Source organism: Mirounga leonina, unplaced genomic scaffold (genome assembly GCF_011800145.1).
Source record: "Mirounga leonina isolate KUSES-001 unplaced genomic scaffold, KU_Mleo_1.0 Mir_127, whole genome shotgun sequence".
Taxonomy (NCBI): Eukaryota; Metazoa; Chordata; class Mammalia; order Carnivora; family Phocidae; genus Mirounga; species Mirounga leonina.
The window spans coordinates 40,023,305-40,040,116 of record NW_023270316.1 but is presented as its reverse complement, the minus strand read 5'-3'; positions in this window follow the sequence as shown (position 1 = coordinate 40,040,116).

Below are 16,812 nucleotides of genomic sequence, written 5' to 3'. Positions count from 1 at the left end.
AACACAGGCATCCTGATAGGTAATTCTATTAAGTGTCACTCCTTTACCCATCATCTCTCTCTGCTAAAATGTTTATGGATGTGCTTACAAAAACTCACCATAAAATGCATTATTTAAGGCAGTAGAATTTTAATTTGCAATTTATTATGGAAAATAAAAATAATAAATAAAAGTAAATAAAATTAAGAAATACTATGGAAAATAAAAACAAAAGCCTATTTTTCATTTTCTCAAATTTTTTTCTAATCAAACTGAAGCATCATTGTACTCTTAATTATTTTTACTGTTTATATAACTAATTTACTCTCTGAGGCAGAAGGCAACACACATGCAGAGTCTTCACTATGTTAAGGTCAGGTAATCAATTTCCTATCCCAAAAGACAAAACTAATAGTACAGAGGATTATCACTAAATACAAGCAGCTGCTTTTGTAAGACTGGAGCTTTTCTGGGGAATCCTGCAATAATGGAGTGGGTAGGAAACAGAATCCCATGTATGTTTATCTTTGAATTCTATGAAAACTACATAGGTGTTTTTTAACCACAGATGAAACAAGGATTAATTCTGCTTTGATTCAACTAATTGCTATTCAACATCAATGCATTTGAAGTAAAACATGAAATGGTGATGGAGAAAAGAGTATTTCTCTTTGTTCTGAATGTCATGCAAGATTTTATTCTTAATAAATATAAGTTTAATTCTTACACACTTAAGAATTTCAATTTACTTGATATAAACCATTTAGTACAAGTATTAACACTTGTACTAGGTATCTGTAAATATTATAATCAAAAGCTAACAGTTTTTATACCGTATTTAATAGAATTGATAACAACCCCATGCATTACTTTCTTTTCCTAAGTTCATACAATTTTATAACACTCTGTAAAGTCTGATTAAATATAAACAAGTCCTAAATTTAATTAATGCTATAGATCAATTTCATTTCGTAAGAAAACACATATGCGATTTTATTCTTCTCTAAGGGTTTTATCTAAAAATCTATTGATGCAATGTTACTCATTAATATTTCAAATCCCCCTTAGTTTTAATTCTAGGCATGATACATGGAGGCAAATTGTATAAGTCTTTGTCTGGAATATAAACAAAGTAATCAGTAATCTTAATATTGAAATTATTTCTTTGCATATTTAGCCAATTAGTTTGACATCTTAGCAACATTCAACACAACTAAATGAACATTTCTTTTGAAATATTCTCTTTCCTTAATCTCCATCAGATTACATGCTTTTTATTTTTTCTCAGTTTTCTTTCATAGCTATTGCTATTCAATCTGATGTGTCAATACTGGAATTCCTCTATACTTAGGCTCTCTTGTTTTGTCATGTCCACTCTATTTCTAGGTGAATTAATTTATTTATGCATTTTTAAAACCATCTGGTATCATCTCTTAATTTATATCTTTTATCTATGAAACTCCAGACCCATATATTCAAATACATTCTTGATAATTCATGAGATACACATATCTCTTAGCCACTTTAAAATTAATGTGTTCAGAAATGAATGCCTGATTTACTTCTCACCCTACCACTCTCCCATCCCCACTCTGCACCTGGCCTTCCACTGATTTAGGAAAGTAATTTAGTCTACCTGTGGTCTCCATTTCAATAACAAGTTGATTCTTCCTAAAAGCTAGGGATTATCTTTGATATAATGTTATATGTTCATTTCCTTCCTACTTTGGTCTTTAAAATATCACCAATTTATAGACATCTAACATCTAAAATACGTATCCATACCTTCACCGTTCTCCATGACGCCTGCTATCATTCTAGTACAACCCAACATGTTTCTCTCTTTCTATTCTTAGACCCAAGGCCCACGTCCAATTCATTCTCCATAAAGCTGAGAGATTTTTCAATAAGCATAATACTCCAACTTCTCTGTGATTCAAATAATTCAATTATTTCCCGTAGTAATTAGGCTATCCACAAAGCTTACATGTTTGCTCCCTACTTCTGTGCCATTTTCTATTTATGCCTAATTTACCAATTAGGTCTCTTTTTGCTGTTGCTTTCCCCTTCATGTGCCAGTTCTACTTACTGTGGACTTTCTTTCTTTTTTTTTTTTTTTAATTTCTTGAACACAATGAAATATGCATCACACCAAAGCAAACATTCTTCTCTTTCCATAAACTGCCTTTCCCTGTTCATCATTTGGCTACCTTCTAGTAAGTGTTTTATTTTCAAATAGACTTAATTTGACTCTCAAATTCCAAGGAGGTATTTAAATTTATCTTCAATGTTTACTCACATTGATTAATCTATCTAAATCTATCTAACTCCACATCTATGTCTGCCTATCCATCTATCTGTCTTTTCAGCCATCCATGTAAGTAGCTATGATCTATCTGTAGTCATTTGTTGAGATTCTGATTAACTTTAAGCATCATGACAGGGTGTTTGTATTTGTTTTGTTTATCATTGTTTTTCCAGAGTCTTCCAATGCTGTTGGATAGTCAATATATTAAGTATTTGTTGAATGAGTGAAAAATTGACAAACTAATGAACAAATTCATGATATATACATACATATAAATTGCCAAATTTCCTAATTTCAGCACATTTACACTTACTAATATTAAACTTAAGTTTTCAAAAATTGATTCAATGCAAAGATTTATTTTTTTAAAGATTTTATTTATTTATTTGAGAGAGAGAGAGAAAGAGAGAGTGAGAGTGTACAGAAGCTGGGGAAGAGCAGAGGGAGAGAGAAGCAGACTCCCTATTGAGCAGGGAGCCCGATGCAGGGCTCGATCCCAGGACCCTGGGATCATGACCTGAGCTGAAGGCAGATGCTTAACCGACAGCCACCCAAGTGCCCCCAATGCAAAAATTTAATATACTCAGCATCAACTCAATATTTGATGCCAAAATTGATTATAAAGAACATTATTAAAATTCAAAATACAATAAAAATTACACAAAAAGAATAATATAATTTTAAATCACAAGCTTTTGTTTTACCTTTAATTTGTGAACATTATGGTCTCATGTAATGTTAGTAAAAACTATAATATCCATCCAATTTTGCATTTTTTCTTGACAAATTATTATTATCTAGTGGAAATAATCAGGAATTTTTCAAAATGTCTTTGGGACTGAAATTTTCAGCGTTCATCTTCACATAACTATTGGGTGAACATTTTGCAATATAAGAGAATTAGAGAAAATATACACAAATGAACATTTTTGTACAGTCATCTCAATTTTAAAAATATTTTTAACACTCATCACGCTTTTGTAATTAGCAAAGTCTATTGTAGAACTAAATGATTACACCTACTTTAGTCACCAAAAGTAGCAACCATCTTACACGCTTACAGTAAAATGCTTTTATCCTATTAAAGTATTGGTTTATTCAGTATTTTAATAAATGCTTACTAATTTAATCATCCTGGATAACAAGTAAGTCCTAAGTACTCCCTAACCTATATAAAAGTATTTTCATTGTTCACTAAGTTAGCAGGAGACTTTGAAGATGTTTTGCCTCTCTGCTTAGAACAGCCACTTCAGTAAAAATTGATATCAGAGAAGCATCAAATATGGGGGGGGAATCGGAGGAGGAGACGAACCGTGAGAGACTATGGACTCTGAGAAACAAACTGAGGGTTCTAGAGGGGAGGGGAGTGGGGGGATGGGTTAGCCTGGTGATGGGTATTGAGGAGGGCACGTTCTGCATGGAGCACTGGGTGTTATGCACAAACAATGAATCATGGAACACTACATCTAAAACTAATGATGTAATGTATGGTGATTAACATAACATAGTAAAATAAAAAATATGCAAAAAAATATATGCTTCACAAAACATCAGGAATACAAATAGGACAAGTTAAGCACTCTGTTTATGACATTGATTCCTCAAAAAAAATAGATGAAAAATAAATTGTAACTCAACAATAAAGTATGATTGATTTATTATCATTATGATTTTATCATACTCTTCTTAACATAAAACTCTGCATTAATTCAAATTCAATAAAGAACTGACAAAAACCTATTAAGCTTGGTACCATGGTTCACAAAATTATCTAATGTAATCTCTGGCTTCAAGGAGCTTAAAATCAGAAACGAGCCACAGAGTCACATAGAGTTACAGTCAATGTATATTAACTGCTCTCAGCTTTTTTTTTTTTTTTGAGATTTTATTTACTTTTTTGACAGAGAGAAAGAGAGAGAGAGAATGAGAGCACAGACAGGGGCAGAGGGAGAGGGAGAGGGAGAAGCAGACTCCCTGCTGAGCAGGGAGCCTGATGTGGGACTTCTTCCCAGGACCCTGGGATCATGACCTGAGCTGAAGGCAGACGCTTAAATGACTGAGCCACCCAGATGCCCCTGCTCTCAGATATTTCAACAGAGAGAAACAAGGCACAGGGCGGGGGAAATATGTGTGTGTGTGTGTGTGTATAAAATAAGTTTAAAAAAAAAAAAAAAAATATATATATATATATATATATATATATATATATATATATATATATAGTGCCCTCAGGTCCTAGCAAATTTAGAAGAGCTAGGTTTTTCATGAGAGACGATGGACTCTGAAAAACTAACAGGGTTCTAGAGGGGAGGGGGGTGGGAGGATGGGTTAGCCTGGTGGTGGGTATTGAGGAGGGCACATTCTGCATGGAGCACTGGGTGTTATGCACAAACAATGAATCATGGAACACTTCATCTAAAACTAATGATGTAATGTATGGGGATTAACATAAGAATAAAAAAAAGAAGAGCTAGGTTTTTGAGCTGAATTTTAATAATAAATGTTGGATATGAATGTTGGATAAGTAGAAATAGTGAATTAGGATATTTTTAGAAATGCAGAACTGTAAACAAAAGTCTGAAAGAGTAAAAAAATAAAGAGCAAGTGGCTTAATCTAGTTTTAATTTGAGAATCCAGAAATTGTTAGTACACAATAAAAACAAAAGGAAAATTAAAGCTTGAAATATATATTTCATAATAAAGTTTTGAGTTTTATTTTAGGGGAAATGAGAAGTTATTGAATGCTTTCAAAACAATAGTGTTTTAATCACTTCTGTGTTTTACAGAGGTGACTTTATCCAAACATGACTATCCTGCAAAAGAAAATAAGTTCATTCCCACACAATTTAACTGGCCTGACTATTCTCCATCATCAGAGGGAGCTGGTATTGGTGAAATGGCCAAACGATATTAATTTAAGAAACTGTATAACTGAGATGCTGTCCCACATGATAGAGTGTATTTTTATATATTTTATTTTTTTAAGTTTTTATTTAAATTCCAGTTAGTTAATATACAGTGTAATATTAGTTTCAGGTGTAGAGTTTAGTGATTCAACACTTCCATACAACACCTGGTGCTCATCACAAGAGCTCTCCTTAATATTCATCACATATTTTACCCATCCCCACCTCCCCTTCACCGCCCCCCCCACACCATCCTGGTAACCATCAGTTTGTTCTCTATAGTTGAGAGTCTGTTTCTTGGTTTTCCTCTCTTTATCCCCCTCTGTGTTCATCTGTTTTATTTCTTAAATTCCACATATGAGTGAAATCATACCATATTTGTTTCTCTGACTGACTTATTTTGTTTAGCATAGTACTCGTTCATTTTTTTTGTGGCTGAGTAATATTCTATTGTGTGTGTGTGTGTAGGTATATATATATATATATATACACCACCTTTTCTTTATGCATTCATCATCAGTCCATGGACATTTGGGCTCTTTCCATAATTTGGCTATTGTAGATAATGTTGCTATAAACATCAGGGTGCATGTGTCCCTTCGAAGCAGTATTTTTGTATCCTTTGGGTAAATACCTAGTAGTGCAATTGCAGGATGGTAGGGTGGTTCTATTTTTAACTTTTTGAGAAACCTCCATACGGTTTTCCAGAGTGGCTGCATCAGTTTGTATTCCCACTGACAGTATGCTTTTTTAAACCAAAGGCCTCTTTCTGGTGACATCTATCCCACAGACAAAATGTATAGAGACCAAGGGGAAAAAAAGGATTGGCTCATTACACTATTAAAACTATAATCTGACTAAAGGAAATATTTTTTTTCTCCCTACAGTCTTGATGGGGGTAGGTTCTAGTGCCAGAAGGATGAATTCTTCTCTGAGAGAAGTAAGTCACATTTCTGACAAAATAGAAGCTAAGGCTCTCATTGGGCATTTGGGGGTCCTTGTCCACTGAGCCTACAGCATAGAAGAAGGTTGTATATCAATCCTACTTGGAAAAAAAATTGCTTCATAATAGGGACAATGAAAAAAAATTTCTAACCAATATAACTCACTGTGGTGCTTTTTAATTCTTCTTGCCCAATAGTTCAAATAAGATTCAATTCAATAAAGATAAGGTCCCAAAGGACTCAGATGATGTGTGTGTGGAGATTTGGTAGGTAGAAGACCCTGTCCAGCTGAAGTTAAAGGGAACATAGAGGAGGGAGATGGTGAATATGATCACAATATTAAGCCTTATGACTAAATATAAAAGAGAGGACTATGGCAATATGCTTTATGAAATAATAAATTATTTCATTTTATCAACCCCCTCCCACTACCTCATATGAAGAACCCTGGAAAGCTAATATTTTAGGTTTCTGGAAGGAGTATGTTCAAATTAATATCACTTATGAATATACAATAGAGGATGAAAGACTGTACTGGGAACATAGTATTTCACTCAAAGTAAAAAAGGAGGGGTATGCTTCAGGTAAAAAGAATGGAAAGAATGGAGGATGTGAGATATTATTCACTTGCCAATCTGGATTCACTCTCCATCCTGCTATACCTTGCTCAGTGCCCCAGGATTTTGGCTGTGGAGTGTATTTAATTTGTCTCCAATGCCTTCTTGCTTCCAATTGATTTAAGCCAACAAGTAAGACCAGAAGTCAAGAAGGCGATCAGAGGGTGGGAGGAGTGGGAGGTTGCATTATTACGTTCTCCAGTTTCCTGTCTTTGGGTTCACCTTATACAAGCAGAGCCCCACCACCAAAGGCCATAGCCACAGCCTGAAGACCTTTCCAGCTTTCTCTTTCTAGATTTCATCAACCATACCCTCTCCTTGCCCTTTTTGACCTTATAATGATAAGAGCTCTTCCTCCATTCAACAGTTCCCCTCACTGCTACTGTCCCTATGGCTTCTCTACATCTGTCTGTAAACCTTGTATGCTCTCTTTCTCCAAGGCACTAATCTTGCTGGATTTTGGTTTATCTCTCTGCAAAATGATAAAATAAATTATTGTGATCTCTAAATTGGCAAAGTTAGGCTCTTTAGGTATTATTTTGTTTTGGCAGCATTTAATTAGAAGGCTGACAATCTGTAGGACCTCAATATATGTCAAATGGATTTTTTAAAACTCACACAATTTACTGCATTCTTCTTTAAAAATTCAAAGTATGACAAATGTATCTGTGAGTTTTATCTTATAATATACTAATCAGTATTAGAAAACACATATTTATTTGCATAGGCAAATTATTTTTGTATTTATTATGCAGTGGAATCTAAGCTAATAGTTTATCATAACGTGTATGGAGGAACTTTTTGTGATTTGTCAGTGTATCTTTTTTTTTTTTAATTTTATTTATTTATTTATTTATTTTTAAAGATTTTATTTATTTAACAGAGAGAGACACAGTGAGAGAGGGAACACAAGCAGGGGGGGTGGAAGAGAGAGAAGCAGGCTTCCCGCTGAGCAGAGAGCCTGATGTGGGACTCGATCCCAGGACCCTGGGATCATGACCTGAGCCGAAGGCAGATGCTTAAGGACTGAGACCCTTAACCTTAATCTTTCTTTTTTTAAAGATTTATTGATTTATTATTTGAAAGAGAGCACGTGCAAGAGTGCCGGGCCAGGAGGGGCAGAGGCAGAGGGAGAGAGAGAATCTCAACCAGACTTCCTGCTGAGCATGAGCCCAGTGAGATGACACAGGGCTCGATCTCATGACCCTGGGATCATGACCTGAGCTGAGATCAAGAGTTGATGCTTAACTGACTGAGCCACCCAGACACCCTGATTTGTTACTATTTCAAGTGTGGAAACCACTGTTACTGCCTTGCTAAAGATCCACAAAGAATTATTCAATGTATTTGAACTTTCATTTTTGCATTCAATCTGACATTATATTAATATACCAGAACTTATTGCATGTGTTATTTTATCAAAGACTATTAAAGGGAATCCTCAAAGAAATAAAACAAAATAGAAGTAGTTGTAATAATTTGTAGGATCAACAAACATTATTTTAAAATAAAGCCCATCCCTTCTGAAACCAACATTACACTATATGTTAACTAATTAGAATTTAAATAAAACCTTGCAACAAAACAAGAAACTAAAAATAAAATAAAGCCCATTCAATATCAGATTTTAAAGTTATAGATATTATCTATATTTGGGTTGTCTTAATCTCAATTTACTAATTACTTAATTATTGTATTGATTTAATTGAATATATTTATAAAGAGAAATGAAGAGACAAAAAGATGCAGATACATGCTAAAAGAATATTTTAGAGTATAGATTTGTTTTTGACTTTAGTCGAAGCACAGCTCTTTTTGTTGAAAGGTAAGGCCCCATCACAAATTATCTCTTTTAATTTTCAATTTATTTCAATGTTATTCCTTACAAATTCAATTTTTAATTAAAACAATTAATTATTAGTGTGTATTCATTATAGTAATTTGTAAATTTTGTAAATATTTTGAACTTATATACATATATTCACTTTTAACATGGTATCTATAATTTCTCATAAGTGACTTACTATTTATATTTATATATATACATACTCTGACAAGTTTTTTTTATCTGTGCCAAGTTTCAGTGCATCCTTCAGTATCTATGATTGAATATATTTGTTAAACTAGGAATAAATACATAGTCCAAAAATCTACCTGTTCCCTCTGAGAAGTACATGAGAGAAACAATCTACTAGGGTCCTATTAGTTGGAACAATCACAAGCTTGTAAATTCTTATTTTTCACTTTTCTCTATTATTTCCCCAATGTGTAGTACATGAAATGCGCTGATCTCACATGAGAAAGAGAAAAATCTGGACTGTTATAATAAAGACATCTGATGAAAATATAAATTATTTTATTATTAAGTTGGGATATAAAATATACATGAAAAACATTTTATTATTTGATTTGAAAATAACATTTTGATGGTGTATATTGTGTATTTCTTTATAATCTCAAAGGCATTTACTTAAAAACAAATTCCAGGAGTGCCATTCCAGCATATGCAACTCAGAAAACTAATTTCCAGAACAACAGTCTAGCAAAATCCCCCTCAGAAATATCTCTGAATAAAAGCAAATTGATGGATGTAGAGTTTCCATGCAATTCAAAATCAAATGGATCTGTCACTGAGAATTGGAAGAACTTGGCTATAGTCATTTCTTCTGTTTATATTATTCTACATTGATAAGTTCTCTCCTCTTTCCGGAATGTCAGTTTCTTAGCAAATTATAGAATCAGTTCTCTTGTTTCCCTATTATCTACATTATGTGAAAGTGAGATTAGGTGGCTTTTGATTTTTAAAATTTTTAGCTATTTCACACAACTTTTACTTTATGCAAAATGGGCCATACTTTTAAAATGTCTCACTTGTATCCTTGTTGGCTGTATTAAAGGGGGCACATACTGAATGGAGCACTGGGTGTTACACACAAACAATGAATCATGGAACACTACATCAAAAACTAATGATGTAATGTATGGTGATTAACATAACATAATAAAAAAACAATGGGGCGCCTGGGTGGCTCAGTTGGTTAGGCAACTGCCTTCGGCTCAGGTCATGATCCTAGAGTCCCAGGATCGAGTCCCGCATCGGGCTCCCTGCTCGGTCGGGAGCCTGTTTCTGCCTCTGACCCTCCCCCCTCTCATGTGCTCTCTCTCTCTCGTTCTCTCTGTCTCAAATAAATAAATAAATAAATAAAATCTTTAAAAAAAAAAAAACAAAACAATGTACCCTTGCAATTCCAACAGTATCTAGCACATAGTAGACCATCAATACATTTAATGGGTGAATAAATGACATAATTATGCATAAAGCTAATTGTCAAATCACTTACATTATGAACTGACTATACAACCTGCCCAAAATCTTGACGTCCTCATCTCAAAACTCTGATATTCCAGAAAAAAAATCAAGCTATGATAAAATTTCTATTATACACCAGAAGATCAATTTTAAAACTGATTTAGTTTCCCCAATGTAGTTATTTTGAATTCCTTACAAATTTACATTCTGCTGGTTTTAGTCTATTCTCTTCTGAATGAGAAAGATACTTAAAAAAATCAAAATGATTATATCATGTTTTATACATGAAATATCAATCTGCAACTTACTCTGGGACTCGGCTTTATTTATTTTTATTTTTTAAAATATTTTATTTATTTATTTGTCAGAGAGAGAGGGGGAGAGAGAGCACAAGCAGGGGGAGCAGCAGAAGGAGAGGGAGAAGCAGGCTCCCCACTGAGCAAGGAGCCCCATGTGGGGCTCAATCCCAGGACCCTGAGATCATGACCTGAGCCAAAGGCAGACCCTTAACCGACTGAGCCACCCAGACATCCCAAGGACTCAGCTTTATTTTAAAAGAACAAAGTCAATTCTTTTATTTTAAAAGAACAAAGAGAGTTCTTTATTTTAAAAGAACAAAACAATTAGCAAGATATTACCAAATCAAGAAAAAATATCTTAAGTGTGATTGTTCTTAATATATTTCTTTGCAAATATGGAATGACACACTAAGTTATTCATATCAACACCCCCTCGTTTTTTGTCCCATATCACTCATCCAGGTCTGGATTTAACTTTGAAATCAATAGAAAATATATAGATGGAGTTTAGAGGCATGAGCAAAAACATTGTAGATGCACGGTAAATGTGACCTTCAATTGTTAAGGCTAAAATATGAGAAGAAAGACGATAGACAATACGATAATGGATTTCCTTGAGAATTCAACTTCAAAGTGACCTACATTCATAGGCTTAGAAAGAGAAATCTCCTCAAAACAAAAGATTGCATTATGAACAAAATATGCAAAGTGTTGTAGCATTTCTGTCTTCAAAAGCATGTTGCACATTTATAGAAAAACAATGTAGACCTAAAATAGATCTCTAACACATGTACAAATGAGCAAAATAGCATCTCAGTTTTTATGCTAACTGCAAAGTATTAACAGCACTACCACTGAGTCTGAAGAGCAGAGTGACAAAGTCTCCATCTTCTAAATGCCTTTTTCAGTTGCTTGTTAAAAAAGTATTTCTTACCCTATCACTTTCATAGGCACATCTTTACAACCACAGCTCTGCCTCGGGCACTTTGTAGTGTCAGAGGCTACCATCTGGAAGACGGTTGTGTATAGTAAATGAGTTTTAACAGAGCCAATTGTGTTGGTTTCCTCCAGAGGGAAGAACCCCTAACTGCAAAAATTCTTAGTACAGTATTGAACTTTGCAGAAGGAAAGTCTGCACTACCTCTTTGCTATATACACACTTGCCCCCAGCTGCTTTAAGCACTCTTGGCTCCCCAGCTGAGACAAGTAAGGGAACAGGATTTGGCGTTCTGTATAAATATGAGATAAGACTGGAGCTGTTTCCAGGTTGGCAAGAGCATGGGGTAAAAAACAAGGCTTTGCTCCAGAATAAAGACTTTTTAATCTTATAGACAATGATGGAGGAATGAAAAGAGCAGATGCTAAGAGGATAATGTGGGAAAATATGGAAGCCTGGCCATCAGCAAAATATTGTAAATTAAATTAAGTACTGCAGAGTAGCTGCATCCCCTACAAAACAAAAGAGAAATGAGAGAAAATGCTATATGTTTGGGTGGGGGGAACAGATTGGGATATTTTGCTCTGTGTGATGCTTTTTCTGAACACTGCATCTAGCTAAACATTATCCACAGTAGCTACATTTCACTTCTGCTTCTCTCATGTATGGGGCTGTTGAGTCTGAAGTCCTATAAAGAAAATAGCATGGGGGACAGGATTTTGGAAATGATGAGTGAGGTAAGTGCGCCTCTTGAATAGAACTAGAGTTAGAGTTACTAAAAAAAAAAAAAAAAAAAAAAAAAAAAAACTTCTTGATTAAATTAAAGTTGTTTGGTGATATTTTAGTTGCATCAATGTTACCAAGTAAACATTCTAGCCTTTATAATTTGTTATAGAAAATCTATAAATAAATACAAACAAATTACTGATTGTTATGTTCATTCCTGTCGAGGCTGTTGTTTTTTTCCTTACTTTGCTTTAAAATTTCCTATAATCAATATGCTATTTTTAAATGGAAAACAAAACAAAACAAAAAAATAGGATTTTTCTTTCTCATCTCGTATAAAACCAGTGATTGAACCTATTTTATTTTTTTTAAAGATTTTATTTATTTACTTGAGACAGAGAGCATGAGAGGGAGGAGGGTCAGAGGGAGAAGCAGACTCCCTGCCGAGCAGGGAGCCCGATGCGGGACTCGATCCCGGGACTCCAGGATCATGACCTGAGCCGAAGGCAGTCGCTTAACCAACTGAGCCACCCAGGCGCCCGATTGAACCTATTCTAAGCAGGCTTATAGGTTTGTTTCTTGGGAGAAAAAAGTGCATGCATGTGAAGATGATTCCTAAAGGTATATTTCCTACCCTGACTTCTAGTCCAAACACTAGATACGTATCAATAATTACTTGATACCTCAACAAGACAAACATTTCAAAACTGAAAAAGCCAAAACAGAAATCTTGATTCTGCCATCACTTAAATCACATGCTCAGCAGTCTCTCAATTTTGTAAAAGGCAACATCAGCATCCAGTTGTTAAGAAAACACTAGCATGCAATTGTCAAGCCTAAAATAATTGTATTCCCCTCGATACTTTCCTTTTCCCAGCTACACATTCTGAAATTTATTTCATAAAACAATCTCACTTAAACTACCTGCAAACATATATGGACTCTGCCCCTGTCGTTACATATGTTTTACCAAGATCCTAATAAAAGCCACTGTGAACTCCCACTGGGATTACGAAGGAGGGAGGAAGGGAGAGAGGGAAGAAGGAAGATTGAAATCCCTTCCCCTAGTTTAGAAAACCTTACGAGGTCTGGCCCCAGTCATATACCTCATCACTTTTCATCTTACCTACTATGTTAAGGTCACACTGAAGTTGTAGTTTTTCAAATATGATAAACTTTTAGCCATTAAGAGTCTTTTAAATAGGTGTTCTAATTTCCTGGAATATTCTTCCTTCTCTTTGTACGGTTGATTCCTTGACCTTCCTTCAAATTTCTTCTTAAATGTCACTCCTTTGCCTATTCAATCTAAGAAAATAAAAAGTCACTATCACATCAGTTAAATTTCCTGTACATCACTTAACACTATTTCACATACCACACTTACACGCGCGCATACGCACACACACACACCAGTTTGTAGCCCCCTATTAGCATAGAAGCTCTTTAAGATCAGAGACTTTAATTGCATTGAGTACCACCAAATTCTTCTCATTTAGGAGAGTGATTGTAAAATAATGTTTATTCAATAAATATTTATTGGGTAAGTGAATGAGTAAGACTGGGGATTAATTATTCTAATACCTTAAAATTTTATATAATTTTGATACCAAACTAACACCATTATATTTAATTCTAAGTTTCAATTCAAGCCAGGCATATCAGGAATATTTTTTTTTCAATGAGAAAATTGTAAAATATACCCATTTTAACAAATATTATGCAACTTCTAATACTGATGGATTATTTTAGACCTATTTTATTTCATTCACCTAACATTAGGTAACCAAATTATATGGTTATAAATATCGTATATTAAAACATTTTGATATTTGCTTGAGTATTCATATTACTGACTTTTTAAAACCTTAGTTTCAAAATTCCAGTTGCTTTAATGTTTCTCCTAACTAACATGCATCAAGTGTTTTTATACAATACATTACACTAGTGTGTGTCTTGCATTTCTCAGAGTTCTGTGCTTTCTCCTAAATAGATTTGCTGGTCTGGAAACAGGAGTAAATTAGGTGGTAACTTGCAGGTATTGTAAAAGAACTTGAAGAGTGGCAACCTCAAGCAGATTAGATAAATTTAAATAGTGGCACAGAAATGCAAACTGCTAGGAGGTATCAAAATAGCCTAGTGTATCAGAATCAGAAACTGATCAAAATTTTTTCTCCTAGAAGGTATTTGGTAAACAATAGATGTTAATTTCCCATGATTAACTGTGTTTATCAGCTAAATATAGGTCAACATATTACATTTTTTCCCTACTCTGTATATGACTTAGTTCTTTCTCCCAAGGCAATGTCAATAACTTGTATTTCATGACATAAAGTAAGAATTAATAAATTATTTTTATAAAGTGCTCTCAATCTCCATTGATAACAAATACATTAGTTCTAAAGATTCTCAGCAACTGAAGAGCAATTAAGTGAAATGTTCCCACTTAAATGAAGCACTTCTGGCAATTAGCACAAAGAAAATGATTTCTTAAGACATAGTGACAGTACAAAAAGACAAATCCCTTAATGCTACGAGAAAGCAACAGTGTGCATAAAGTAATTTTTTTAAATGACATTAATGCTTGTAGTCATTTTGACCTATCTTCATAGACCTTCGTAGCTATACTATCTAAAATTGTCATTACCAGTGTTATAGAAGATAAATTTCATTGTGTGATTTACTCAAAAAGTAAGCTAGATGGTGCTAAAGAACACCATCCTATTTATTATGTGGTCATATTTACAACATAGTTATTGGTAAGAATGAATAAAAAAGTTGAGACCCATTACATTGACCTGCAATTTGGTATTGCACTGTGAATTAAACACAAAAGTTTACAAAGAAGACAGACTCAATAATGGGGTGTGATTAAGAGATAGTCCATATGCATAAGCTTGTATTAAAGTAAACACACCGCAACCCACGGTCACAAAATGATAATTGTCACTGTATAACAAGTCTATGCCAAATTTCTACTGCAGATATGTTAACTATTCTTCTGCTAAGTCTGTGGTACATGAGTATTTTCATTCTTTTGGAATAACTTTTTTTTTCCTTGCACATAATTTAAAAATTGAGCAGTGGGGTTTAAAGTGATAAACTACAACTTGGATATGCCAAATATTTAGGTATTATCTATAGCTCACCTTGGTATTGCTTTTAACCCCATTTATATTTATGTCTGAAGGAAAGCTGATGTTCCATTAAAAGTAACTCCTCATTTTCTCAAATTAAAGAGTCCCTTTTGGATTAACTCAGCGTCCCTGCTGCTGCCTCATGAGCACCCCTTGCTAGCTTGAATGAATGCTATAGTCTGAGAAGGGTTCCCAAGAGTACTTGGCTCCTTGGGCTTTGCCTTTAGCTTTCTGGGGTTCAGAGTCTTTAAGCCCAAAAGGAAATTTTGTGCTAGCACATTTTCTTTTTCATTTTAGCCATTTTTATAGGTACATAGCAGTCTCTTGTGGCTTTAATTTTCATTTCCATAACAGTTATTGCTCCTGAACATATTTTTACTGAACGCTGTTTTTTATTTTTATTTTTTTAATTTTTTTAAAGATGTTGCTTATTTGTTTGACAGAGAGAGACACAGTGAGAGAGAAAACACAAGCAGGGGGAGTGGGAGAGGGAGAAGCAGGCCTCCTGCTGAGCAGGGAGCCCGATGTGGGGCTCGATCCCAGGACCCTGGGACCATGACCCGAGCCGAAGGCAGTCGCTTAATGACTGAGCCACCCAGGCGCCCCGTGAACGCTGTTTTTTAGCACCAGACACTGACATAGTGCTATATACACTGTACATGGGGCCCACATATCTGTTGAATTGAATAATAAGTCTTCTAACCCATGGACAAAGTGTATTATCTTATGCTCACAAGACCATCCATGGTGATGTTATACCCACTTGTGAGGATGGCCTTGGTTCAGAAGAAACTGAGAATCTTTGTAAAGGTTGCTGAAAAAGTAACAACTCATTATCAGCATCAGGAGTTATAAGACTGTGTGCCGGTTTTCAAGTTCGTGGGAAGTTATTATGTACTTTTTGAAAGGAAATAGGCTGCTAGTATATGCCATGTTCTCAACCGGACTAGCAACTGGCTTTGGGAGAGAGGGACAGGGAATTGAGGAAATAAAATACATACCTAAGAATAGGACTCTATTCCCTTGTGAGCTTTGCAGTGAAGAATCTTAAAAATTAAATTAAAACTCTGGTTACTTTGGGTTATTCTTGCTTAAAAATTGCGTAGAATATTTTGGCAACAGGCACACAGTTCCTGTGCAGTACTTGAAAAAGAAGAGATAAAGAATAAATGCAAAGACAAGCAGCTTTTTGAGTTGTGTTGAAATTTTCACCTAATGAAATATACTCTTACACAGTATGGTCATTAAATCCACCTCCCCACCCACCCACTGTAAACACCACACTTGAGGCTGTTTTTGTCCTTATTTTGATTTTGTTTCATTCAGTTAGGTTGTAGGAAGTTTTCAGAAATAGCAATTTGTAATTACTTTCTCCGGTCTCTTTCTTGGTCCTCTACATGCGGGAACAGATGAATAAACTGACGGCATCTCTTACTGCGTTTGAAAGGTAACCAAAGCTTTCTGCAGAAGCCAGAATGTGAATGAAACACACATGCACACACATATACAAGTGAATTGTAAAGTGCAAGAAATTGAGAGCAGATGGATCAGTTCTGCTAGAAAGACCATAACAGAATCATCTTCTCAGAGTTGAGGCTGTTGTTTTTTCATTCAAAGCATGCATCACAGACCATCCCAGAAGTTTCAGATCA